Here is a 27,280-nt window from a genome sequence, read left to right as displayed (position 1 = left end):
ATTCATAAATGGGCCTTGGCAGGCTGTTTACTGCGGGCCCTCCTGGCGTTTATTACCGCAGCCCGTCCGCCCGCGCGCCTCGCCGCCCTCGTTAGCGGCCCATTGGGAGGCCCGTTCGGCATTAGCCACGCCTGCCTCCCGGCTGCGGGCAGTGCTTTTATGAGCCAGCCTGTCTCAGGACTGGAGGCGCAAGCCCAGGGTCCCAGCGGGGGTGGGGGACGCGGGTGGCGGCCTGCAGGGGGCCTGGGGCTGGGCTCAGACACAGGCCATGGGGGTCTCCTCTGGGCCGCAGGGGGAGAGGGGCCGCAGGAGGAGGTGTGGCTCCGGGGAGCGATGACAGAGTCTCTGACCGACTGGGGAGAGCTGAGCTCCTGGGGACACAGAGAAGGAAGTGCCTGCGCCCTGGCAGGGCGGCTCCGGTGGTGAGAGCGTCATCCTGATACATGAGGCTGCGGGTTCGAGTCCCAGGCAGGGCACCTGCAAGAAGCACCAATGAAGGCATAAGTGGAACAACAGCTCCATGCTTCTCTCTCTGTTTTATTCCCACCCCCCCTCCATTCCTCTCTCTCTAAAAACCAATCAATTTAAAAGAATTAAAAAGAGAATTCCTTTCGGGAACAGCCTGACAGATCAGCCCTGGCCCTGAGGCGGGTCGCAGAGCTCCCACCCATCGCCCCACCCAGGCTGCGCCCAGAGGCTGCGGACAGGACGGGCGGTGGCCGTGTCGGAGGCGAGAGATGGACACGGCCCGGTCACAGGGGGGCAGGCAGCTCAGCGCGGGGAGCTGAGCAGGGCTGGCGGAGAGGGTCTGTGGAGGAGCGATCTGGGGGGAGGGGAGGTATGGAGAGGGGGTGCTGGGGCAGGGCAACATCGCTGTCACACTTACACCTTCTGGGGGGCGGCCGGCGTGGCTCCCTGGTTGAGCGTTGACCTATGAACCAGAAGGTCATTGTTCCGTTCCCGGTCAAGGGCACATGCCCGGCTGTGGGCTTGGTCCCCCGCAGGGGTGGTGCAGGAGGCGGCAGATTGCCTCTCTGATCACGCCAATCTTCAGAACCCTCGGCTCTGACGATGGGAAAAGAACGGCGCCACGACGGGACTTGGGAAAACTGCTGTCCCTGGAATGGCTTTCACAGCTCCTGACACTCCCCGTGACGGGGACAGAAATGGTTTACTCTGCCCCGGACAGCACCACAGACCGCTGGCTGACGAGAAGGCATTCCTGAGGGAACACGGAGTACAGACCGGTAAATACGTGCGAGAAACGCTTCTGAAGACACACACACAGCCTCTGGCAGCCTCACCCGGGTCTCCGGCCGCCAGCACGCGGGGGGAGTGGCGCTTCACGAGTTAAATGTGGATGGGAAGGGAAGGCGGGAATTGGGGAGGAGGAGAGAAGCAGGGGGAGGAGGGAGGAGTTGAACCTCAGCAAGGAAGTATTGTTGGGTTTCCCAAGGCAGACAGAGCTCCCGAATGTGGCTGAGCTCCTACTGTGTGCTAGGCTCACCTACTGTGTGCCAGGCTCCAGGCTCCCCAAATGGCACAGGCCACACCTCCCGGGCAGAGGGTGTTACTGCCCCGTTTTTACAGGACAGGCCTGAAGTCAGTGCTCCCAGCTGCCCAGACTCCCCTGCTGTCCCAGGGCTCCCCGCCCAGGTGTCTGGCCATCTCGTTCATGGGCAGGCACTGCCGGGAGCTGCCACAGAGGTCAGGGTGCCCATTTGACCTCTAACTTATGTCTTTGCAGCCCAGTTCCTCCTCTTTGGAAGCAGGGAATGGCCCCACCCCATCACTGATAAAACACTTTGTTTTCTAAACCCTTTGCCCATATGTTAATCCCCTTAATTTAAGGATTATTTGGAGATAATGATAAAAAGAGAATTTTTGTTTCCCTCTTTACAAGTTTTCCTTATCTCCAGTTCTCTGCGCCCGGGGCCAGCTGAGTAGCTGCCCCCCTCCCCTCCCCCCTCCCCTCCCCCACCCCCTCCCGCTCACAGCACCCGCCCCAGTAGTGCCCCATTTCTTCCAGGAAGGGGACTCTCGTCACGCGTGTTTCCTTGGCTTCCTCCCAGCACAAAACTCAGAGACACTGTAAGGCGGAGACACCACAAGGTGTGAGACAGCCCTGCTTCTGTGTGTGTGTGTGTGTGTGTGTGTGTGTGTGTGTGTCCCATTCTAATGCTAAACTGTCCCCGGAGGTGGTCTGCGGCTCAGCCGGCCACAGGCACTGTTCCCACCTGGATTAGTCCTTGGTCTGTGAGGGCGTTGCATTGTCTTGTCCCAGTTTGCAGTTTTGTTTTGTTCTTAAATATATTTTTATTGATGTCAGAGAGGGAGGGAGGGAGGGAAGGAGGGAGGGAGGAGGGAGGGAGGGAGGGAGGGAGGGAGGGAGGGAGAGGGAGAGAGAGAAGAGAGAAGAGAGAGAGAGAAACATCTATGATGAGGGAGAAGCACGGATCGGCTGCCTCCTGCACAGCCCACACTGGAAATCGAGCCAGCAACCCCGGCACATGCCTGCCCGGGAATCGAACCGTGACCTCCTGGTTCATAGGTTGACGCTCGACCACCAACTGACCGAGCCAGGACAGCCGGCTGAAGTGTGCTGAAGGTCCATTTGGACAGTTCTGTGTTGTTTTGTGCTTTTTTCATTTTACTTGCTGTCTTTTCTGACGGTCCTCGCCGAGCCGGGTGTGGAAAGGCCCTCATGGCGGTCCCCAGCACGCCCTCCGCGGCTGCCCAGACCTGCCTGCTGTCGGCACACTGGACTCTGGGTCCCGCTGTGCAGGCGAGAGGTCGGGCGGGGACCCATTTGCTTTGTGAGCCGTGGCCCAGCCCGCACCCAGGTCCTCCTCTGGCTCCATGCCACTGCGGCCACCACGGCCGCCCTGCGGTCTGCTCCGGGGCTCCTGTGTCTGACGGCGTCTCTGCCCCAGCACAGGGCCCTTCCGGGCTGGGCGTGTGGCCCTCCGCTCAGATCCCCCTATGGCTGCCACAGCAATCAGCTTGCTCGGGTCCCAGAAAGTCCAGTGGGGCTTTTGACTGGAATTGAATTAAGTCTGTGGCTCAATTTGGGGACATTTGAGAGTTTCAACATTTCAGGCCATCCGAGCTATAAAATAAGAAGGATTTCTCCTTTTATTTATGACTCCCTTAATGGTTTTCTCTGACATGATGTAATTTTCTCTATCAAAGTCTTCCACAGTAAAAAGATCGTCAGATGACTCATACCTCTGTGTGTGTGTGTGTGTGTGTGTGTGTGTGTGTGTTATTATATCAATGGATACAGACAACAGGGTGGTGATGGCCAACAGACAGGAGGGTGGGCCCTAACTGTTTGGCTCAGTGGATAGAGCGTCAGCCTGCGGACTGCAAGTTTACAGGTTCTGTTCCGGTCAAGGGCATGTACCTGGGTTGCAGGCACATCCCCAGTTGGAGGTGTGCAGGAGGCAGCTGATAGATGATTCTCTCTCATCGATGGTTTCAACTCTCTACTCCTCTTCTTTTCTCTCTGTAAAAAATCAATAAAATATATTTTTTTAAAAGGGAAGGAAAGAAAGGGTGGGAGCTGGGTGGAGGGGGCAAAGGAGTGGGATGGGGACATCTGCAATAGTATCAACAATAAAAATAAAGAAAAAAATACAAAAACATCAAATTCTCTTAATGGAATAAGTGGTATCATTTTTGAAAGTACATTTTCTAATTACTGTTGCACAGAAATACAATTAATTTTTTACTATTGTCTATGATCTAGGCACTTTGCTAGGCTCGAATTAATCTTACCAATTTGTAGATTGCTCTGTATCTGCTACGTAGACAATCAGAACGATTATTATATCTTTTGCATCTTTTTCTTACCTCATTGCACTGGTTGGGACCTCAAGGGCAATAGTGGTGATAGAAGGCACTCTTCTCCTATCTCTATTTTCTAAGGAAAAGGTTAACGTATCACTGTTAAGATTAATAGTTAGGTAGTTACTGGTAGGCTGTCAAAGAAGCCATTTTCCATTTCTCTGTTTCAGTAAATGTTTCTGTGATTGTTTGAGTGATTATGAAGAGGGGTCAGATTCTCCAGATTCTTATTTCTACACATTTTGGTCTGATTTGTGGACATCAATTTCTTAAGGCAGTAAATATTTATAGACCCCCCCCCAAAAAAAAAAATTAAATCACCTTTGCACACACAACTTGGCTCTCATTCATGATCTTTTCTATATATTGTCAGATTAAGTTTGATAATATAGTGGACAGGACTTTTTCATTTATGTTAATCAAGGATATTTCCCTGCAATATTCTTTTATCATACGGTCCCTGGATGGTTTTGATATCGAGGTTATTTTACCATCACAGAATGAGTTAGGCTCTTTGTTAACTAATCTCTGGAAGTGATCTTGGAAGCTTGGCTAAACTCCCCTGTTTGTTTGTTTTTTTTAAAAATCAGAGACCTGTAACTATTATTTCCTGTAGGAAAATTGTGAGCCTCTTACTCATTTTATAAACAGTTATACAAAAAAATTGAACTTCTTAATTCTTTCTGAATCAATTATGTAAGTGTATTTTTTTCTAAAAGTTTTACTATTTAATAATTCAAATTTTGGCATTTATTTGATCAATATATCAAATTTTATTGATTTCAGACAGGAAGGAAGAGGGAGAGAGAAAGAGAAAGATCAATGATGAGAGAGAATCATTGATTAGCTGTCACCTGCACGTCCCCGACTGGGGATCGAGCCCACAACCCAGGCATGTGCCCTTGACTGGAATCGAGCCCAGGACCCGTTAGTAGGAAGGCCAAGCCAGCAAGGATGTGGCATCGAGGTTTTTATAAAATTCTATTAAATCCTTGCTGTTGCTATGGTTTTGATCTTAATATTTTTTTTTCTGGGTGCTTTCTTTTTCAATCACTCTTAATAGAAGTCTTTTTTACTAATCTTTTCAAATAACCAACATGTAACCTAGTCAATCTGCTCTATTTTTCCTTATTTCCTTAATTTCTGTTCTTATCTTTACTGTATTCTTCTTTCTACCTTTTTGGGGGAGGGGTTCTGTTGTTCCTTTTAGTTTATACATTTTCAGTTTTTCTTTATTCTAAGATAATATTTAAGGCTACGGGTTTCTCCTTAAAGTACCACTTTTGCTGAATACAAGTAGTGACGTGATATGTAATATCTTCACTATCATTTACTTCTAATTATTTTTATATTTATATTGTTTTTATTTTATTCCTGTGTTTTTTTAAAGTGTGCTTTTAGCCCTGCCAGCATGGCTCAGTGGCTGAGTGTTGACCTATGAACCAGGACGTCATGGCTCTATTCCCAGCAGGGCACATGCCCAGGTTTTGGGCTCGGTCCCTAGTGTGGGGTGTGGAGGAGGCAGCCGATCAACGATTCTCTCTCATCCTCAAGGTTTCTATCTCTTTCTCCCTCTCTGAAATCAATAAAAAATATTTAAAAATAAAGTATGTGCTTAAATTTAAAACATAGAAGATTACTGAAATTTATCTTTGCATTATCTGATTCTACTTTCTTAATTTCCTTGTTATCAGAGGATTAGGATATCTGTGTGATAATGATTTTCAGTATCATGACAAATGATTTGTATTGTAGCTAAATAAAGTGTATATATTTCAACCATGTTTTCTGACCACAATACAATTAAGTTAGAAATCAATTTTTAAAAATGGTAAGAAATCTTGCCGAGACCGGTTTGGCTCAATGGATAGAGCGTCGGCTTGGGGACTGAAGGGACCCGGGTTCGATTCCGGTCAAGGGCATGTACCTTGGTTGCGGGCATATCCCCAGTAGGGGGTGTGCAAGAGGCAGCTGATCGATGACTCTCTCTCATCGATGTTTCTAACACTCTATCTCTCTCCCTTCCTCTCTGTACAAAATCAATAAAATATATTAAAAAAAAAATGGTAAGAAATCTTAAAGCATAAGTTTCCACATTCCCTGAGACAAATAAGCATTACTTGTTTGAAGATATATATATATATATATATATATATATATATATATATATATATATATATATACATACATACATACACACACACACACAATCATAGTTGAGCTATGATTTATCTCCATTAAATCATAGCTCAACTCCTCTATGTCTTTACGTTATTATTTGTCTGGTATAGTCCTTATCTTTCTTTTTCTCAAAAACTGTCTGTATTTTAGCTTCAACTGTGTCTTATGTCACAATTTTTAAAAAGCTAAGCCGACCATCTTTGTCTTTTAATTGATAGGTTTAGTCCACTTATATTTATTGTGGTTCCTGAAATAACTGGACCTTGCTGACATCATTTAAATGTGTACTTTTTCAGTGCTTATATTTTCTTTACTTGTCTGTTTTTTAGAGAATCCGGAGCCAAAGCAGCTGTCTCAGCTTCAGCTCCCCTCCTTTCTAAGAACCCAGAACTTAGTTTCCCATTGGTGGTCCTGACACAGCCTGTGATCTCAGGACAATCCTATAGTTAGTTAGCACTTCATTTATTCCCTCACTGTCTACCACTCCTTGCTTTGGTGTCAACTCTGAGGTATTTATTTGTTTGTTTATTTAATTGCTTGCTTATCTATTTACCCTTAAGAGTGCCGTTATTTCCAATAATCCCATTAATACATTAAAATGTATGTCTGCTGTCAGAGCACCAGGATCTGATGGTGATAAGAGAGCCTTAGAGCAGCGGTCACCAACTGGTGGTCCGTGGACAACTGGAGGTCCATGAGGTCCAAAAGGTTGGAGACCACTGCCTTAGGGTACCTAGCGCCCCAAACTGGCTTACTCTGCAGTCTTTACTCTACACGAAGTGGCCAGGTTATGATGATCTCTGAACACATAATAATCTGGCCACTCAGTGTGTGTCCTATATAATAAAAGGCAAATTGTCCCCTCTACCAGGAGTTCGACCAGCAGGCAGGCTGGTCAACCGCCCATGTCCCCTCCTCCTGGCCAGGCTGGCCTGACCCTATCTCTGCACGAATTCATGTACCAGGCCTCTAAAATATACATATATATACACACACATATATACACATACATACACACACAGAGTGGCCAGATTATTATGCCTTTAGAGATCATAATAATCTGGCCCCTCAGTGTATTTTCTTAGCATAAGTTATGGGCCCACAAAGATAAGTCAATCATCTGAACCTCCAAGTGGGCACCAAGGAGTGTCTACTGGGTGGGCCTGTAACATATGTCCATGTGCATGTATGACTATTTTCCCAATGGCTGTGGGTAACAGATGTGTTGAAGGGAGTTCACATTTCTTCATTCGTGGTCCTTCATAGTGTTTTTTCCCCCCAATAATTACATCTTATTTTGCCCAACCAATATCTACCACATGTAAAACTACTTATGAGGACCATGGAGATTTTTTAGGAGTCCTCACATCCACTCAAATAAACAGTGCTGTTCACACAGGTCGGGTGTGTGGGTGATATTTACCATCTTCCATTACTTCTCTGTGTTCCCCGAGTTCCTGGCGTGAGGAAGTATTAGTTCTATGATTCTATTTATTGGCTTATTTAATTGCTTGCTTACTTGTTTATTTTATTGCTTGATTATCTATTTACCCTTAAGAGTGCCCTAATTTCCAAGGGGAACTTATTTACAAGGGAGTCCTCATATTCTGAACCAGAGCCACCACTGCAGATGATCCTTCTGAGTGTTGGACCACGAGCAGTAAGCTCAGGCGGAGGAGGCTGGGTCAGGGATGAAGGGTGCGGGTGGGGATGGGTGTTGTAGAGGGACCAGGTGGCAGAGGCCAGGTTACATGGGGGCAAACACTCCCACCAGTTTTTGTCCCGTAGAGATGCAGGCCTGGTGCTGCCAGACATGTAAATGTGTTAATTTAGCCCTAGCCCATCTGGCTCAATGGATAAAGTGTCCACTACAGACTAAAGGATCCCGGGTTCGATTCCAGCCAATGGCATGTACCTTGGTAGCAGGCTCCTCCTGGCCCAGGCCCTGGTCGGGCTCCTGCAGGAGGCAACCGATTGATTGTGTGTCTCTCACATCGATGTTTTTCCGTCTTCCCCTCTCCGGCTCTTTCTAAAAAGCAATGGGAAAATATCCTCAGGTGAGAATTAGCCACAAATAAATAAGTAAATAAGTGAATAAATAAATAAATAAATTATTTGAAATCTGTAGAGGTTTTCCAAAGCAGACAACTAATTCAAAAAAATGTTCAAAGATCACATAGTTCCAACCAACCATCATGTAGCCGGAGTAGGGTCCTGCGGCCTCTTTTCCTGTTTTAGGGTCCCCTCTCCTCCTCTCTCACTTCCCCATGCAATGGCACCGTCAGTCACTGGGATGAAGTTCAGCTCTGAAATATTTCTGAACTAAGGACTACATCAAACACGCCCACCTTCCATTCAGATCATGTGCAGCCTCTCCACCCATTCTAGTGTTAAGCACACTGGAAGAGTCACTACAGCCCTAACCGGTTTGGCTCAGTGGATGGAGCACTGGCCTTCGGACTAAAGAGTCCCAGGTTCGATTCTGGTCAAGGACATGTACCTTGGTTGCGGGCACATCCCCAGTAGGGAGTGTGCGGGAGGCAGCTGATCGATGTTTCTCACCCTCTGTAAAAAAAAAAAAAAAAAAAAAAAATCAATAAAATATATTAAAAAAAGAAAGAAAGAAAGAAAAGAATCACTACATTTATTTGTCCCTCCATCCGCCCATCCATTCATCCAGACAACAACCATCTCTCTGATCCCTGCTATTAAGGAGCACATGACGTTCTAGAGGAGGAAACAGACAATCGGAAGACAATGGTGTGATTCCAGGGCGGGAGGGGTGGCCTAGAACCGGGTGCGGTTGGAGTAGGGGGAGAGAGGACGGGAAGAGGAGGTGCAGGAGTAGGGTCAGGACTGGCCTTTCCCGGGGCGGGTGGGGTTGATGGGACCTGTCGCTGCGAAGGGGGCAGCTGCACAGACAGGAGCTGGGCCTCTCGGTGACGGGCCAGAAGGCGAGTGGAAAGGCCCAGAGACCAGGCTGGTTAGAGGAATGTTGTTAATCCTCTTCCTCCTCCCTAAGCCACAGTCCAGCACCTGGGTCCTGGGTCCCAGTCCGCCCCCAGGGCTGCTGGCTTCCAGGGGGAGAGGGATCCGCTCTGGTTCTGGGGCCCCAGCCGGGACCCAGGGCGATTTCTCTTTGATCCTCAGCATCTTCCCCAGCCAGGCCCGCCCTCCCCATGGCCTCCTTCCTAATGCCCCTGACGACCACCCACCTCCCTCACACCTCCCGCCCTTCCAGGCACTTCCTGCTCCACCGCCAGGCCCCCCCCCCCCCCCCCCCGCCCCAGCCTTGCCCAGGCCCAGCCCCTGGCCCTCTTCTCTTCTCAAATGTGACCTCTCAGAAACACCATCTGCCTCTCCTTTACTCTTTTTTTAAAAAAAATAATTTTATTGATTTCAGAGAGGGAGAGAGAGAAAGGTCAACAGTGAGAGAGAATCATGGATCAGCTGCCTCCTGTACGCCCCACACTGGGGATAGAGCCTGTAACCCAGGCATGTGCCCTGACCAGAACCGAACCCGCGACCCTTCAGTCCATAGGCCGATGCTCTATCCACTGAGCCACACCAGCTAGGCCTCTCCTTTACTCTTTTTTTTAAAAAAACAACAACAACGTAGCCAGTTTTATTCTCCCTAAGCCACAGACTAGAGCCTCTCCTTTACTCCTACTTGTGCAAGACGCGGCCCGCCCATCCCGGTCACTGGTCCACACCATGGCCTGACACTGTGCACGGCCTCCCATCTGCCTCCTGTGGCCTTGTCCCAGGTCCCTGCCCCTCCCCCCCAAGTCTTAGGGTGCCTCATGGCCCTTTCCCGCCTCCCCACATCCCAGCGCCTTGCCTGGCTCACTCTCCAGCTCCTCGGTGCTGGCCTGGGCACCGTCCCCCGAGGCACAGCTCCTGGTGCAGCCGCCGCGTGGGTGGAGGACTGTGGGAAACCACTGGGACCCCAGCGCTCGGAAAGGCACGCCTCTGAGCCAGGAGTCCTCACCATCTCCGGGCGGCCTCAGCGTGCTGCTCCTGCCAGCGTCTGCCCGATGCATTTCCCCGATCACCCCTCGTGCTACGCTCGCTCGCTCGCTCGCGTGGCGGTGTGATTGCACTAGCATGGCAGGCATTGGTTGAAGGGGGCGTTGATGGATGGGTGAGTGAATCAGCGCTCCATAAAGAGCTTTGCACAGATCCTGAGCTGTAATCTTCAACACAGAGAGAGGTTCCCAGGGCAGTTCCACCTTCCTTTAGGAGCCTTAAGGCTTAAAGAGATTACACTGATTGCTGGAAGCTCACAGAACTGAAAAGGGGCAGGGCCGGGGTTTGAACCCACCACTTCCAGGTTCGTGGTCTGACCCCGTGCTATTCTGTGCCGTGGCACCCACAAAGGGTGGCTCCTGAGAACTGAAGTTTGGCTGATCTGCCCCACACAGGATCCAGCCTCGGCCTGGGGACGGAAGGGTGCCGGGTTTGATTCCGGTCAGGAGCACATGCCTGGATTATGGGATTGATCCCCAGCGGGAGGCGTGCAGGAGGCAACCCATCAACGATTCTCTTTCATCATGGATGTTTCTATCTCTCCCTCTCCCTTCCTCTCTGACATCAATAAAAAATATATTTTTTAAAAGTATGGCTGATACAGGGTAAGAGGTGCATAAAGGTAAAATACATCCCAGATTCCTACGATATAGTTAAAATAAAAAAAGAATGAAATATATCTCAGTGAGGATTTTTATATTGAGTACACGTTGACGTGACCTCTTTGGGATATAGTAGGGTAAATCAAATTCAGTATCAGAATGAAGCTCCTCTGTCCCTCTGCCCTTCACTGTGGCCCCTGGAGACGGTACGGCCGCCCTGTGGCCCGTGCCACGAGCGTCTGGAAACAGGGTGGCTCCTGGGCCTGTCGGCCTGAGCTCACGCTCTTCATTCTCTGGTCCCGGTTCTTCTCTCTCCCACCCACTGGGATTGTTCCGCCTCAGCCTCCCCAAGCCCCAGAGCCGTGCCTTTGTGTTCAGGGTGAATGTTGTTGGCCAATAATTACCCTGGAGGTGCCTCCCACGTGGGGCTCAGGCGCTACAGCCGGAAGGTGAGGCAGAAACCGTTCCAGGCAGGTGTCTGGGAAAAGCCCTCAGACCGGGCGGGAGGCAGTGTGTGCTTGGTGTGGACAATCTGTGTGCACATGTGCGTGTGTGTGAGGTACTCGGAGATGGGCACAGAGGGCAGCACACAGCAAAGCGGTTACATGACTGTCCCACCTGCTGCCATCATGTGCTTAACCGTTGCAGAGTGAGCTGCAGAGAGGGTGGCCTTTGGATTTCAGCAGGTATTTCTCAACAGGTCATTTTCTCTTTTTCTTTCTTTCTTTTTTCTTTTTCTTTTCACAAGGTCATTCTCTTACGTAACCATTACAATGAGGAAATTCAGGGAAGTGACTATTTTAAAAATACTATAACCTGCCCTAGCTGGTTTGGCTCCGTGGCTAGAGCATCAGCCCACAGACTGAAGGGTCCCAGGTTGGATTCCGGTCAAGAGCACATAACCTTGGTTGCAGGTTCCCTGGCCCTGAGCAGGGTGTGTGCAGGAGGCCACCCATCGGTGTGCCTCTCTCACATGGATGCTTCTCTCTGTCTCTCCCTCTCCCTCCCACTCTCTCTAAATAATCAATGGGAAAATGTCCTCGGGTGAGGATGAACAGAATAAGTAAATACTATAACCTGATAAGTATCCTGCATTCACATTTCCCCAAAAACATCTTTTCGATGTGGAGTGAGGGCTTCGGAAGGAATCAGCGGCTGGCGTGCCCGCTGGAGCCTGGGGCCGCCCAGCCCTCACCCACGGTCCAGAGCGGTGGTGCCAGCCGGCGGGCCCCGGGCCACCGGTGCTCCGTGAGGTCCGGACGGTTGGCGACCGCTGGTCTAGAGGGAGATCCCCCGGCCCCAGAGCTGAGACCCTGAGCCAAGTCCCTCAGACTGACTTCCCTTCAAGACCGGCTCCTCCGGGGAACGCAGTTCGGTGAGGGCACTGCCTGGCGGCCCCCTCGCCGCCCTGTGCCGGGTTCTACGTGCTGGGCCGGCTGGGGGACGGATGGGGCTGGCGCCGAGAGCCCCTCAGGACCCGGCAGCTCTTTCTGTTGCACCGCACCTACCAGCTTGTCTTGGCTCTCTCCCCATTTGTCCATGGGGCCCGGGTGTTTGGTTCAGGAAAAGGGAGACAGACATCTAATCTCAGAGGATGACATGCAGCCTGGATTAGGATCAGAAGCACCCGTACACGCTGGTGGCCTATGTTCTCTCTCAGAAAGGTGTAGGTTTTAACTCTGCTTGCTCCAGGCCTGCGGGGACGGTCTAGAAACTGCAGGCAACCAGCACGGACGCCCGCTCCCGGGAAGCAGAGTGAGGCCTCCAAACACCGCTTCTCCCGCACAGAAACCAAGGGGCACTGGCTCCAGGCCTCGGACAGGAAGCGGACGAGATGATTCTGGAACCTCTTGTCATAGGAGACTCCCTGGCCGAGGTTCCCTCCCGCCAAAGATGGGGGATGGGAGCATGAAGAGAAAACGGGTCTCGGTGTGCTGAAACATACAAAAGAAACTCAGACGCATGAGCTCTGATACCCAGGAGACAAAACATAAGGAAAGACTATAATTAACTCATGGGGTCCCTCAGAAATATATAATACTAGAGCAGTGGTCAGTGAACGCATTAGTCAACAGAGCCAAATATCAACAGCACAACGACTGAAATTTCTTTGGAGAGCCACATTTTTTAAACTTAAACTTCTTCTAACGCCACTTCTTCAAAAGAGACCCGCCCAGGCTGTGGTGTTTTGTGGAAGAGCCACACTCACGGGGCCAAAGAGCCGCCTGTGGCTCGAGAGCCGCAGTTCGCCGACCACGGTACTAGAGAACCAGCGTCCTCGTTTGGAAACTGGTAAACACAGGTAGCGAGGAAACACACAATGCTGAGGCCTTCTCCAAAGAAGAACCCACAGGAGAGAGGCGTGTTTTTACGCTCTGACAGGGACCTGCACCCAGAATACACAGAGAATCCCTACAATTCAACAGCAGACAGAGAACAGCCCCGTTAGAAAGTGGGCGAAGGATTTGAACAGGTATTTTTCCAGAGGAGCCACACAAATGACCAGTAAGTACGTTAAAACGCCCACTGACCATCCTTAGCCGTTAGGAAAGCCCAAACCCAAACGTAACCAGATGCCACTTCGTGCCTCGAGGCTGGCGGCAGTGAGCACGGCGGACACGGTGGGTGTTGGGAAGGACGTGGGGGAACGGGGACCCTCGAGGCCGCTGGTGGGTGTGCAGCACCGCGTGGCCCTCTTGGGAACGGCCCGGCACGTACCTACGTGGTTAAAGACGGAGCTGCCAGCGGACCCACCAGTTCCACTCCTAGGAATGAAAACTTACGTCCACACACACACACCTGTACCCCATGTCCAGGGCAGCATGTGTACAGCAGCCTAACAATGCCCACGTGCCCGCGGACGGATGAACGGACATATGGAACGGGGTCTGTCCACACGACGGAGAGTCACTCGCCTGAAAGGGACTGAAGCACGGACCCCTGCGAGGGCGTGGGCGGGGGGGCCTCAACACAGGAGAGAAGCCAGCCATGAGAGGTCATGGGTGGTAGGTTCCATGTACATGGGACGTCCAGAACAGGGACCCCACAGAAACAGAGGGCAAATCTTAACAGTCCTCAGCCCAAGGAAAAACCAGTATTTCCAGCACGTTCTCCCATTGCTGGAGCGGCTGTGCTCGGAGCATGTGGCCCGTCTGTCTGTCCATCTGTCTGCCTGCCAGCCCCAGAGAGACGCAGCCCTCTTCCAGGCACCGAGGCAGCGGGATTCGGCCACACCCTGCCTGTGAACAGCCCCACCGCTCCCCAAACTGGCCTTGTCCCAAGTACAGCGAAGAGGAAGGACGGGGACGGAGTTCCCTAATATCGCACCCACCCACCCACCCACCCCAGGGCAGTTCGCTCGGCGCTGCCAGCCCTCCTGTCAGCCAGTCTCAGCCTCGCCTGGGGGAGCTGAGGGTCGAGAAGGCAGCCAGACAGCTACCCACGTCCGCTCAGGATCGGGGTGCCTGGCTCCAAGCCTGGTTCCACTCGCTCACCATCCCTCTCTAGATGTATACTGATTTCAGAGGAGGAGACGGAGAGAGACATCAGTGATGAGAGAGAATCACTGACCGGCCGCCTCCTGCCCGCCCCACACTGGGGATCGAGCCCACAACCTGGGCTGGTTCAACCACTGAGCCACGCCGGCCGGGCCACCATCTCTTACTTACTCTACCCTGGCGTCTGCCAAGCACCCCACGGAGACCTCACGTGGTCTGTGTCTACGTGGGCTACTCAGCCCCTCCGTGCTCACGTGACGAGGCCTTCAGGCTTATGCAGCCACAGTGATTTTTTATCATACGGGGTAGGTTCACAGTGGTTCGGATGGAAAAAAAATACGATGATTAATAAATAATAATGCAACAATAAACTCTGTGTTTCTTGCAGTCACAACTGTAAACCGAGTTTTGCCCCACCCTGCATCTCTCCCTTGTGCTGTTATTTAAAAGGAAAAAAATACAAGCAACCTACATTGTTTTCCTCCGATGTCAGAGTCCCAGTTCTGTGCATCGGGCCCAGTGTTTCCATGCAGCCTCATCCTCTGGGCCTGCATGCTGGCTAACGCCATTCAAAATGAACTCCTTTTTCTTTTCTTAAATATGTCTTTATTGATTTCAGGGGCGGGGGGGGGGGAGAAACATCAATGATGAGATAGAATCATTGATTGTCTGCCTCCTGCACATCCCCTACCGAGAATCAAGCCCGCAACCAAGGCACACGCCCCTGACCGGAATCGAACCTGGGACCTTTCTGTCTGCAGGCCGACGCTCTATCCACTGAGCCAAACAGGTTAGGGCCAAAACGAACTCCTTTAATCCTCACAGCAACTTATGTGGACTGCACTGCAATCAACGCCAGCTTACTGAGGCAGACACTGAGGGCCAGCGCGGTCGGCACGCACGCCCAGGCCCCTGCAGAGAGGAGAGCCTCCGTGCCCCCGTGTTTCTCCAGTCCACCAGGCCCGGCCTTCCCTGTGGTGCTAACACTCTGCTGCCTCCTCCCAGCCAGGTGCTGGCTGCACCTTTCGGACTTCCTTTTCCCGTGTGCAAATGGGGGTGATAAGGCCACTAAAGGGCTTTCACACATCCCAGATAAGGAACCCCCTATCAGGAACCCCTTATCTCTTTCCTTGCAGAGACCTTGGCTAACTCTGAGTCAACTGGAGTAGCCACACAATGACTTGAGGTAGGAGTGATTTGAGCCAGGAAAACGCTAAATCTGAGCCCCAGGGTGCCTCTGCGGCCTCAGTCAGTGCCAGCCGGCCTGGAGGGGAGGGGGGGTGTGTGTGCAGGTGTCTTGTCCTCCCCTCCCCGCCCCTCCCCCAGCCCCGAGAAGGTGCCGTTGGCTGAAGCCCTTCTGTGTGCGGGGTTCTTGCCGCGGACAGCAGTCCCAACGTGCAGTCTGACACGGACGAATCCTGGGGGGGGGTTGAGGGGGGGGGCAACACCTTGCTCTGTCACCCCGGCAGAGCAGCGCTGCTGGTGGAGTTGGCCTGGAGCTCAGGCCTGACTCATAGAGTGGTGGGTCCAAGCCTTCACCACGGGGCATGGCAGCCGGGGAGGCCCGCAGGCTCACCAGAGGCCGAGCAGGACGTGTGAGCACGCCGACAGGAAGCCACAGTGTCCACACGGGAGGACATCCCCGTGGCCCAAGAACTCCCATCATGCCCCTCCCCCTCCAGCTGCTGTCCACTCAGACCCTCCCCCTCCAGCTGCTGTCCACTCAGACCCTCCCCCTCCAGCTGCTGTCCACTCAGACCCTCCCCCTCCAGCTGCTGTCCACTCAGACCCTCCCCCTCCAGCTGCTGTCCACTCAGACCCTCCCCCTCCAGCTGCTGTCCACTCAGACCCTCCCCCTCCAGCTGCTGTCCACTCAGACCCTCCCCCTCCAGCTGCTGTCCACTCAGACCCTCCCCCTCCAGCTGCTGTCCACTCAGACCCTCCCCCTCCAGCTGCTGTCCACTCAGACCCTCCCCCTCCAGCTGCTGTCCACTCAGACCCTCCCCCTCCAGCTGCTGTCCACTCAGACCCTCCCCCTCCAGCTGCTGTCCACTCAGACCCTCCCCCTCCAGCTGCTGTCCACTCAGACCCTCCCCCTCCAGCTGCTGTCCACTCAGACCCTCCCCCTCCAGCTGCTGACCACTCAGACCCTCCCCCTCCAGCTGCTGTCCACTCAGACCCTCCCCCTCCAGCTGCTGACCACTCAGACCCTCCCCCTCCAGCTGCTGTCCACTCAGACCCTCCCCCTCCAGCTGCTGTCCACTCAGACCCTCCCCCTCCAGCTGCTGTCCACTCAGACCCTCCCCCTCCAGCTGCTGTCCACTCAGACCCTCCCCCTCCAGCTGCTGACCACTCAGACCCTTCCCCTCCAGCTGCTGACCACTCAGACCCTCCCCCTCCAGCTGCTGACCACTCAGAACCTCCCCCTCCAGCTGCTGTCCACTCAGACCCTCCCCCTCCAGCTGCTGTCCACTCAGACCCCTCCCCCTCCAGCTGCTGACCACTCAGACCCTCCCCCTCCAGCTGCTGACCACTCAGAACCTCCCCCTCCAGCTGCTGTCCACTCAGACCCTCCCCCTCCAGCTGCTGACCACTCAGACCCTCCCCCTCCAGCTGCTGTCCACTCAGACCCTCCCCCTCCAGCTGCTGACCACTCAGACCCTCCCCCTCCAGCTGCTGACCACTCAGACCCTTCCCCTCCAGCCGCTGACCAGGAGGGAGTCATTAGCAAGGGGCCTCATTGCCAAGGCTGCGGGTTGCCTGTGATGAGGTGTCGGCGGAGGAAGTGAGGAGGGGGTGGGGGCGGGGCTTATCGCCTGTCACTGTCTGACCTTGAGCCGTTTCCCTCCACAGCTGTCTGTGCGGAGGGGAAAAGAGACTCGCGTTCTGGAGATGCCGGCATCGGGTGCACATGTAATTCCACAGTAAATACAGCTGCCGGGTCTCTGTGCAGACACAAAGCCTGAGCGATAAGGCTTGCGTCCCCTTTAACCGGCCCCTCTGCCCCAGAGGGGATCGCACCTGCTGATTCCACACAGGGGTTCCGGGTCTTTCTCTCTTGCGTCTTTATTCCTCCCGCAAACAGGACACAACACTTAACTGCCTTCCACATGCTGGCTCAGTCAGCGCTGCCATGTGCATGCGAACACACACACACACCGTCACACTAGGCCAGAATTCTGCCACTGGCCATTGCCGCTGGGCAGTACGTGGTGGAGGTTCTCCTGGTCGGTGCCGTGAGGCTGCGCCGGGCCCGGGGCGGTGGGCACTGTGACGAGTGGGCGGCGGCCTGTTTGATGAGCACCTACCGCGAACGATCCGGTGTCTCCACACCACACTCATCCCCCTCAGCCTGGGCACAGGGAGGGCGGGAGGGGCTTCTGGGGGGGGGGGGGGGGCCTCACGTGGTCGGCTCATCTCTGAATCACACGTGCGGGGCAGAGCGGGTAAGCCACGGGCCAGCGGGTCCGCGGGTGGGTGGGTGGTGGGGAGTCACCATGGGGAAGCCCCCCTCTTTCTGCCTCAGCAGAGCTGGGTGGCTGCTGTTTGAAGAAGCAGAAGGCCAGGCTGCACCCCGGGGGATCTGGTGGGCCCCAGGCTACCCGGAGGCCCAGCTATGGTGCCCCACCCTCCAGCCTGAGGCCTGGGCCCGGCACTGGGCTCGGCCCTCGGTCCCAGCAGAAAAGCTGGGTGCAGGGTCTGCCTGAGCCCCTTTGTTTCCAGCTGGCGGTGAAGCTGCAGTTCCTGAGGGAAGCACCCTTCTCCTGGGAGCCCCACAGGGTGAGCCTCTCGTGATGAGCGAGCAGAGCCCGGCCTCTGTCCCAGCTGCCCAGGCGCTGGGCTTCCCGTCCTCAGATAAACTGCTGGCGGGGAGCGGGGTGTGTGTGTGTGTGTGTGTGTGTGTGTGTGTGTGCCCCTTCACGGTCCAGTCTTTTCCTGTGCGGGGACTCTGCACCCGTAGGACCCCAGCTGCTGAATGAGCGTCCCCTCCCACCCTCACCACAGGCCCCAGGAGGGCCCACATCCCATGTCCTAGAGCCGACGGCCGGGCCCAGCACGGACAGGCCGGCCGCTCGTACGCTCCTGGGAGCCCTGAGCCCCACCCAGGGGGGCCGCAGCCACGGAACCGGGAGCTCTGGGACCCACAGGGCAGGCGGCTCGGCGTGGCTCTCGCTAGACACGAGACGCACCGCCAGGGCCCCAGTGCCCCCGGGCCACTGCTCCTTCGGCTGCGCAGAGCAAGGCTCCCCCGGTCAGTGCGGAGGGCGGGCAGACCGTGGTCTTCACACAGCCAGGCGGAGGAGGGCCGCCTTTGGCCGTCACCGCTCCGGTCCGGAGGGCGGGCCGGTTCCCCTTCCCAGCCCGAGGGGAAAGCACCCTGGGAGGCAGGGGCGTGCGGGAGGCTCTGCCCGGGGCCTGGGCCTCCACGCTCCGTGGCAGGTGCCTGCTGCTCTGGATGGCTCCCCATTTCCCAGGTGGGCAGAGGCGGCTCCCCTGGGACGCCTTCACGCTCCTCACTGGGGGCCCCCCAGGGACGGCGGGCGCTCCGCTGAGGGTGTCCGTCCTCGGGCCCAGAGGTGACAGCAGCGCCCGCCTGTGTGCACAGGTGCGGCCGCAGGTGTCACCTGTGGCCAACGGGGGCTGCACGGGGACCGGCCAGCGTCTGGGATGGCCTGTCTCACCCTCTCCTCCTTTCTTTTCTCCAGGAGAGCACCCACTGGGTTCCATTAACGCTCCCCAGGAGTGCGCTCAGGCCTGGGATCCAGAGCGCTGGAGGCAGGGCGTGGGCAGCCGCTTACCCAGAGGGTCACTCAGCACAGCCGCTGCGCCTGGGGCCTGAGCCCGTGGTCCCGTCCGACACCTCTGACTCCAGACCCCAGCCAGCCCTCTGGCACCCCCTCAGGGTGGGGGAGGACAGGCCCACGCAGGGCCGGGAAGCCAGGGGTGGGCCTGCAGACCGCAGGGGCGGCCGTGGAGGAGGAGTGGAGACCGGCCAGGGCCCAGGGGAGGGCTGTCCTGGGGGACGGGGACAGGGGACACTTGGGGAGGGAGGCGGGCAGGTACTCAGTGCCAGGGAGAGAGGGCTCTGGCTTGCCAGCATGAGCACTGGGCATCTCTCTTGTTTGACTAGCGTTGACACAGTATGATAGCAAGGGCTGGCTTTGGAGCTCCACAGAGCTGAGATCAAGTTCAAGCCTCTGCTGGGGGGGCTGGGCAGAGGGGGTCCTCACTGTCCTGTGTCCCCACCTAGAGAGGCATTGGGACGCAGGCGCCCGCCCTCAAGGGGCACAGCTGGGCACAGAGGCGGCACTGTTCTCTCTCTCTCTCGGGCCGGACCTTCAGGATCAGGCGCCCGGCCCATTCGTCCCGTTTTCTAGAACAACAAAGCACATAGCCTGCCCTGGGTCAGACCTGGTCAGCCGCCCCGGGGCCGGTTCGGCCTCAGTTAGAACGGGGCGCGGGCGCCTGCCCTCAGTTAGAGCGGGAACCCCGGGGAAGACAACGGGTCACAGGGGAGACACGGGGCCGCCCCACAGAGCGCCGAGCAGCAAGATTGCCCAGAGGCTCCAGTTTCATGAGCGAGAAATACCCAATGGAGGGTCGCCTGTCCCACGGGCGGCGTGCCCGTCGTCGGAAGGGCCGGTTCCCGGGTCAGGGAGCTGGGAACCGCCACCGGCCCGCCCGCCTGCGCCGAAGGCCGGACAGCGAACGCATTCTTTTAAAGTTACTTCAAGTCAAACATTCACTTGACCACCCTGCTCTAGTTTAACTTGGAAGCTACTTTCTGAGGGCGGGAGGGGGGTGCGGAGGGGAGTGGCCAAGGCCTAAATCAGAATGCGGACAGTGTGATCAGAAACGTATGTTCCGTCTCCAGTCCACGGCGATCCTGCACGATCCGGACACGGCAGGAGCTGGTGCTCCGGAGCAAGTCTGTCACAGCCGGAGGACAGGCTCCGACATCACCGTTCACCGGCACATGTCACATGTCACGGTGACCTGCTGGCAGCGCCGAGCACGCCTGCGAACGGGGGCGCAGAATGCTCTTCAGGGCCTGCTAACAGCCGCGGGGACCCTGTGGGCCAGAGCCCTCTTTTCCGTCCAACTGTCCTGGCTGCTCGCTGCCGAATTCCCCCGGCTGCCGTTACTGCGCAGACAATTTCCCCGTTTCACATAAATTACCGGCCCGCGGCGGGAGAGGCTCCTGCGATTTTAAACCCTAGACCTTCTGGTCTGCAGGAGGAATCTGGCTGCTAAGTGAAACCCAATCCACATCAGGGTTCAAGCTCCAGGAGGCTTCCTCCCTGGGAGGCAGACGCCCCAACAAGAGAATAAACACCAACTCCAGCCGGAGGTGCCCGGGAGCTGGTGGGGATGGACAGGGCCAGGAATGGGCAGGAGTGCAAAACAAAGTGTGTGTGTGTGTGTGTGTGTGTGTGTGTGTGTGTGGTGTGTGCATGTGTGTGTGTGTATGTGGGGTGTGTGTGTGTGTGATGTGTGGTGTGAGTGTGTGTGTGATGTGTGGTGTGGTGTATGTGTATATGTATATAAGTGGGGGGCGTGTGTGTGTGTGTGTGCATGTGTGTGGTGTGGTGTGTGTATGTATATAAGTGGGGGGGCGTGTGTGTGTGTGCGTGTGTGTGTGTGTGTGTGTGTGTGTCGGGGGTTAGTGTATTCCTGGCTGAGAAAAGGCCATGAAAAGCCCCAACCAGAATCACACTGAAAGTCTGGGTGGCTCCCGGGAATCTCCTTTCCCATCAGGGACCGCAGGGAACTAGCCTGGCGTCTCTAGCCAGGCTGCTACAGGCTCCGCCTCCTCTGCTCACGGCAAGGCCCGCTGTCACTGCACAGGTGACAGCCCTGTGGCCTCTGGAAGAACAGCCGCCCCCATTCCCCGGACCCCTCAGGCTGCAAAAGCCGTGACTGCTGCACGGACACATGGGCCAGCGCGTCTGGCTGCTTCCCGGAAAGGCAGACAGGAGCTAACGGTCCTGGCACTGCCCTTCTAGTTCAGAAAACTGGTCAGAACCACTGCCACCAGCGAGCTCGGAGCAAGCTGCTTGCTGGTTCCCTCCCGGGACGAGGAAAGAGAGCCAACGTGACCTCGCCTCCATTTCACACGCAGACCCGAGCCGGCCCGCAGCCCACGCCGCTGTCACACCCTCTGAGAGAAAGTGGAACAGACTGGCACCCCCACCACACCCACTCCTCCCAGCCCCGAACTGTACCGCTGCGGCTTTTCCAATAACTTTCCGTTTTCTTCGATAGCATTATTACTTCAAAACAACACTACCTCCAACCTCCCACACTATCTTTTCAGGGCTGAGCGCCCCTCTTTTACCCAAAATATCTATCTTGCTTAGCGAACTGGGATCACAGACACATTTCAGGGGTAAATGCCTGGAAGTGAAGAAGCTAAAAGGTCTGGGACTATTTTTAAAAAAATATATTTTATTGATTATTTATTTATTTATTTATTTATTTTTACAGAGAGGGAGGGAGAGGGACAGAGAGTTAGAAATATCGATGAGAGAGATACATCGACCAGCTGCCTCCTGCACACTCTCTACTGGGGATGTGCCCACAACCAAGGTACATGCCCTTGACCGGAATCGAACCTGGGACCTTTCAGTCCGCAAGCCGACCCTCTATCCACTGAGCCAAAATGGTTAGGGCGGTCCAGGACTATGTCATTAACAAGTCAAGTGTGTGTGTGTCTGTGTGTGTGTGTGTGTGTGTATGTGTTTAAGAACTTTAAAACTATAGCTAACGAAAAAAATGACCCTTGTCCACATCAAGATGGACAGAAGGCTGAGACAGGGCCGCGGGCCGCTTAGAGAGAGAAAACAGCCCCCAAGTCGGGGGCTTCCCGAAGTCAGGGACACGTCCTCCCGTTGGCTGACCGTAGTGCCATGAGCCGGAATGCTGCACACGAAACGCAAATAAACGCCTCCTCCTCTCTTTCTTCTTAATTACACCTCCCTCCGCCGCTCGGTTTTTATAAGGAGGACCTCCTTTGTTTGTTCGGAAAACTCCGCTGTGCACAAAGAGAGGGCCCATTGCCCAGGACGTCTGCTCCCCGCCAACACCTCCACCCTGCAGCGGCCGGTCTCCGGGAGAGCGTGCGGGCCGAGCCTGGAGGGGAGGGGTGCCCGCCCTGCCCCAGCCACACCACGTCCAGTGGCTCCGTCTAGCAACCGTGGGGGCGCTTGCTCCCAATCCCCCCAGGAGCCCGACCAATCCACATCCCCATGCTTATGTGCGGGAGACGGATACGAGCCACAAAGGGGCGCCTGTGGATCCCGATGTGTTCCAGGAACCCTGGCGGCCGGGCCGGCCTTCCGTCTGAAATGGCACCCTGCACCGACGTCCACCCTCCCACCCACAGCCTCCCACCCAGAAAACTCCCGCAGGCCGGGACCCACCACTGTGTCCTGTGACTCCGCGCCCACCAAGACTCTCCCCTGAGACGGAGTGATTTTTGCATCTTAATGGGTTCCATGACAGGGAGCCATTTCCCAGGGAACATCCTGAGGCGAGACGCAGAGTTTTAACACCTATTTGTATGTTAGACGGATCGGGACGAGCATTTAATGAGCTGCCAGTCAGCCCCCGGCCTGCATAAGTGTCCCCTCCGAGGGACGGGCTGGCTTAAAGAAAAATGACAGAAAATGTTCTCTAATAACTATGGTTTGCCCGTTGCTTTCAGATAGCTAAGTGGCACATTCTCACCTCATTTGCAGCTTTTCATCTCAAATGGACATTGCTTTTGAAATATCCTCTTTCTTTTCTTTCTTTCTTTCTATTTTTTTTTTCCTCTCTCCCCGAGGCTGCCACTTGAAAGTTGAAATCTCGCAAGAATGTAATGGTACGCGCCAGCCCTCTGAATTACAGGGTGACCGCCTGAGCCGGCCCTAAAGAGCACGTGTCTTTTTTATGCCGCATAAAAGGCTGAAATGTTTACATATCAAAAGGCTATAGGCCAATTTCTGTCAAAATTACACATGAAGTTAAGCAGTACAAGCAATTTATTTAAACACTAGTCATTGTAGAAAAATTCAAAACCATATGCTCTTTTAGCAGTTTTTACAAATGCATTTGACCCATGACTTGGCTAGACATACAAGCTTCATAATTTACTCTAAATTTCAAATCCCCCTGACGTTTAAATAAAAGATCTTCATTAATGAGGTTTACATGAATGAAAACTTTAGAAGCTGATATCGATTAGCGAGGGGCTTGGGAACCGGCGGTGCGTTCGCTCTAATTTTCAAATGACTGACTCCGCTAATCACTTCAAGAGGAAGCCCGCCGAGGACAATTAGCCGCATTTGCATTCCGCGATTTGCAAAAGCAACAGGCAGCCGCTTTGGAAATAAACGAGTAAATAACTCCGCTGTGGAGCGCCGGTTTCTGCAACCCTGGAAGCTATTTTTTTTTTTTTCTGAGGCTTTGGGAACGCGTCATTTTTCGACACCCTCTCCTTTACCCCCAGGGTTATGCTGAGTTTTCCTAACACCTCGATGATTTCGTCCCCAGGGGCTCAGTGCGTTCATCGGGAAGGTTGCCGAGAGCTGGGATGTTGGGAAAAGAGGGTCTCTCCTGCCGGGAGCAGGGCAGCTCGGTGGCACTTGTGCCTTTCTCTACCGCACCCACCTAACCCCCCAGGGGCAAATACCCCAGGCTACCAGCGGTGTCCCCTGGGGGCGGCAGGGCCCTGAGGCAGGTTTGAGGCACTGGTTTTTTTTAAGCCCAAAGACAGTGGAGTCGCAGTGACACCTACGGGGGTCTGGTGCTGCCCACCGGCTGCGGCTGGCCCTGGGAGACGGCCCCGCGCCCAGAGGACAGGCCCCTCTCTGCACAGGACAGAAGAGCCCCCCGAAACCATCCAGCTATGTATGCGCTCCGCTCTGAGACCGGGCAGGAGGCTGAGGAATTAGGAAAAGCACGTTCCCGTAATTCTGAGACGCTGGGGCCACGGCTTTTATTGTTCACTTGCTTGTTTGTTTGCTTGTAACAAGCGGCGGGTGCTTGTGTGCGGGTGGAAACAGCTGGGACAGGAGGCGCGGGGGCAGGCTCTGCGTTCGTTCCGCGGGAGAAGCAGGTCCTCTGCGGGAGGAACCCGGTCAGCGATGACTGCGGGTGGACAGACGGACGCGGGTACCGCGCGTTCACCTTAAGCGCGCGGAATCCGCTGATCCGCCCTTTAATGTCTCAAAAATGAGGGCTATTACCGCGGCGACAGGCGCCTCGGCAAACACATTTCCATGGACTTGTGCGCGGTGATTGCTTGTGTGAGATCGTGTTTGGGCGGTAATGGGGGGAATCAGCGGCGTGTTTACCAGGCGCTCGGGTCCCCCCATGCTGAGTGGGGCCTGCGGGGCCGCACACACTCTGCGTGGACGCGGCTGTCATTCCAATGGCGCGGCCGTCGCGAGGCCGCTGGCTGTCTGCTGGGTGCGGGCGGACACTTGTGGGCTCGGCCAGAGGAGGCAGCTGCAGGGCCCGGCCACCTCCCTGCCCCTGCCTTCCTGCGGACCCAGCCCAGCGCTGCAGACAGAGACCGCCAAGGGCACCCCGCTGTGGGGAGCTGGGGGGCCTGGGGTCCCTGTGACCCCTCTCTCCCAGGAAGCCCCTCTGCGGGAGGGCAGGACTTGGGAAGGATTTTCCTTTTCTCGGGCCCAGCTGGCACCCTTGGAGGGGTGAGGGGTGGGGAAGGCACACTCCTTTTTCCCAAGGAAAAGCTTAAAAAAAAAAGCCCCCAAGTCCACCCAGCCTCAGCTGGAATGGGGTAACAATTGGGCAGCCACTCTAAATGGTTGGTGAGAGGCCTGAGCGCAGACCTCAGCTCTACCCCTAGGAGCCCAGGGCCCAGAGGGAGGGGGTGGTTTGCCAAAGTGGCCGCGCACGGTGCTCTTTTCTCCGGGGTCAGTGGGCCCGCGGGGCCGCAGGAGAGCCGGGCCAGGCTAAGGCTGATGCTTAGAAGGAGCTCCGGGCGCAGGGGAAGGAGGGGGAGAACCGCGGAGGCGGCTCGGGTGCAGCAAGGTCTGCGCTCTGAGCACAGAGGCCGCCGACAGCACGACCTCGCCCCGTTTCCGCGGCCTCTGCCCCGGCGGCTCGGCCGGGATCTGAACGGTCCCCCACGCGCCCCGCCGCGCGCCGGGCCCGAGCCCCAAAGCCGCCGCCTCGCGCTGTCCCCGGCGCTGGCACCGGGAGAGGCGGGGTGAAGCCTCCTAGAGCCCGGACAGGCCCGGCCGGCGGGAAGGAGAGGGAAGGCGCTGCACTGCTTCCCGGGACTGGCCCCGCCGGAGGGGCCTCACTGCTGCCTCCGGAGCGGCTTTCAATGGCAAGTCCCGTCGCCTCTCGCACGGAGACCGGCTCCCGCGGCTCCCCCGCCGCCGCCGCTTCTCCGTCCGCCCGGCGCTCCGATCGGCAGCGCGGGCTCCGGCCCCGGTGGGCGCTCCGGCCCCGGTGGGCGCTCCGGCCCCGGTGGGGAGGGCGCGGAGCTCCGCGCGGCGCGGGGAGGCCCCGGAGCAGCGTCGCCGCCGGCTTCCCTGTTCCGGCCGCTCCTGCGCGCCGCCCGGGTTCGGCGTCCCCCCGGGAGCCGCCGCGGACAGTGCCCGTTCCCGTGCCCAGCGCCCAGGGGCGGCCCGCGTTCTCAGCCGGTGCGGCGACCCCGGCTGCCCCGCGGGCCCCTCAGCCCGGAGACGCGGGGGCAGGGGCGGCGTTCCCGGCTGCCCTGCTGCGGGAACCCCTGCGCCCTCCCGGGCCCCGCTGCTCCTTCCTGCCCGCGGCGGCCGGAGCGGCCCGCCCGGAGGGCCGAGAGCGCAGCCGGCGGCGGCCCGCGGGGCCTGGGGGCTCCTTTCGTTCCGCGCGCTCCGTCCCTACCTTCTCCGGGCGCTCAGCTGCCTGCGCCCGTCGTGGGCTGGACGCGACCCGGAGGCTCCGGCGGGCGGGTGGGCGGGCAGTGCCGGCGAGGGTCCCGCGGAGGATCGCGCGGGGGATCGCGGGGAGGACCCCGCACATCCCGCCGGCGGCGAGCGGAGCCGGGCGGCGGAGGCCGGAGCCCGCCTGGGCTGCCCCTGGAGGGCCGGCGAGGAGGCCTGGCCAGGCCGGGAGCCGGCCAGTCGGAGGGGAAAAGCGCGACTCAATTGTTGGGGGGAAGGGGGAATCCCCAAAGCCCGTTTTCGTATTGAAACAGAAAGTTTGGGAGAGAAGACAACCCGTTTCCAAAATGTAATTAATTTTCAAAATAAAAAAAAAAAAGGAAAAACACAAAACCTCCAGGTGCCCCCGCGGCACACAGCCGGACACGGGCTCGGAACGCTGCTTCTGGCGGCCGCGTGGCCAGCGGCCGGATTCTGTCTCCGCCGGGCAAGGCCTGGGGACCGGCTGCTGGGCGAGTTTTCAGACCCAAAGTGACTGCAAAAAATAAATAAATAAAATACACCCATACAAATATTTAAAGAAGCACGGGCACCTCTTCCATCACTTGTGCCTTTAGGAAGTTTGGCCTTCGCCACAACGAAAGGGAACCAACCCGCCCCAGAGACACAGAAAGCGGAGGTGACAGGAGCGCGCGGGGCGGCCCGGAGCGGACCTTTCGGTGCCACTGGGGGTGGACGCTGCCCCTCACACTTTCCAAAAAACAAAACAAAACTGGAAAGGGGGGAAAAAAGAAAAGTTGCCCCAAAGTAGAATGGGCCACAATGAATGTGAGCTTTTTGTGGAGGAAATGGCACCAATAATGGGACCCTATCCGCGGGGAAAGGTGGGGCGGAGGGTCGGCGGGGCGCGGAGGCCGAAGGACGGCATTAATGAGATTAACGGGGCAATTAGGCCGCCCGCCCCGCTCCCCGGCCCGCGGCGGGGCGGCCGAATGGGAAAGATTAGGTTAATTTCATTAATTTGCAATCCACAATCTCTGCGCGGGCCCCCTCGCCCCCTCCCCCTGCACCTCTGCCCCTCCCCCCTTCAGACCCCCTCCTCCCCCCCAGGAAAGGCGAGGGCCAAGTCTGGCCTGTTTGTCATCTGCATATTACCGGGAACCAAATCCAGGATGACGTCGGCTCGGTATAAAACCAACGAGAGGCTCAGCTGCGCGAAACTCGGTGCTGCCCGCGG

General features: G+C 56.0%; 1 long non-coding RNA gene across 1 annotated transcript; it reads right to left on the bottom strand.

The window, feature by feature from the left end:
• Nucleotides 1-919: 919 nt before the first annotated feature.
• LOC311620106 lies at nucleotides 920-27,280 on the bottom strand. The gene is made up of 3 exons (XR_014794633.1): nucleotides 27,199-27,280; nucleotides 7,946-8,059; nucleotides 920-1,222 (listed from the first exon to the last, which is right to left on the bottom strand). It is a non-coding gene; the product is annotated as an uncharacterized lncRNA (long non-coding RNA).

Source organism: Pipistrellus hanaki (genome assembly GCF_964339955.1).
Source record: "Pipistrellus hanaki genome assembly, chromosome: 1".
Taxonomy (NCBI): domain Eukaryota; kingdom Metazoa; phylum Chordata; class Mammalia; order Chiroptera; family Vespertilionidae; genus Pipistrellus; species Pipistrellus hanaki.
The sequence above is the reverse complement of the archived record's forward strand: the minus strand, read 5'-3'. Positions and strand labels throughout refer to the sequence as shown.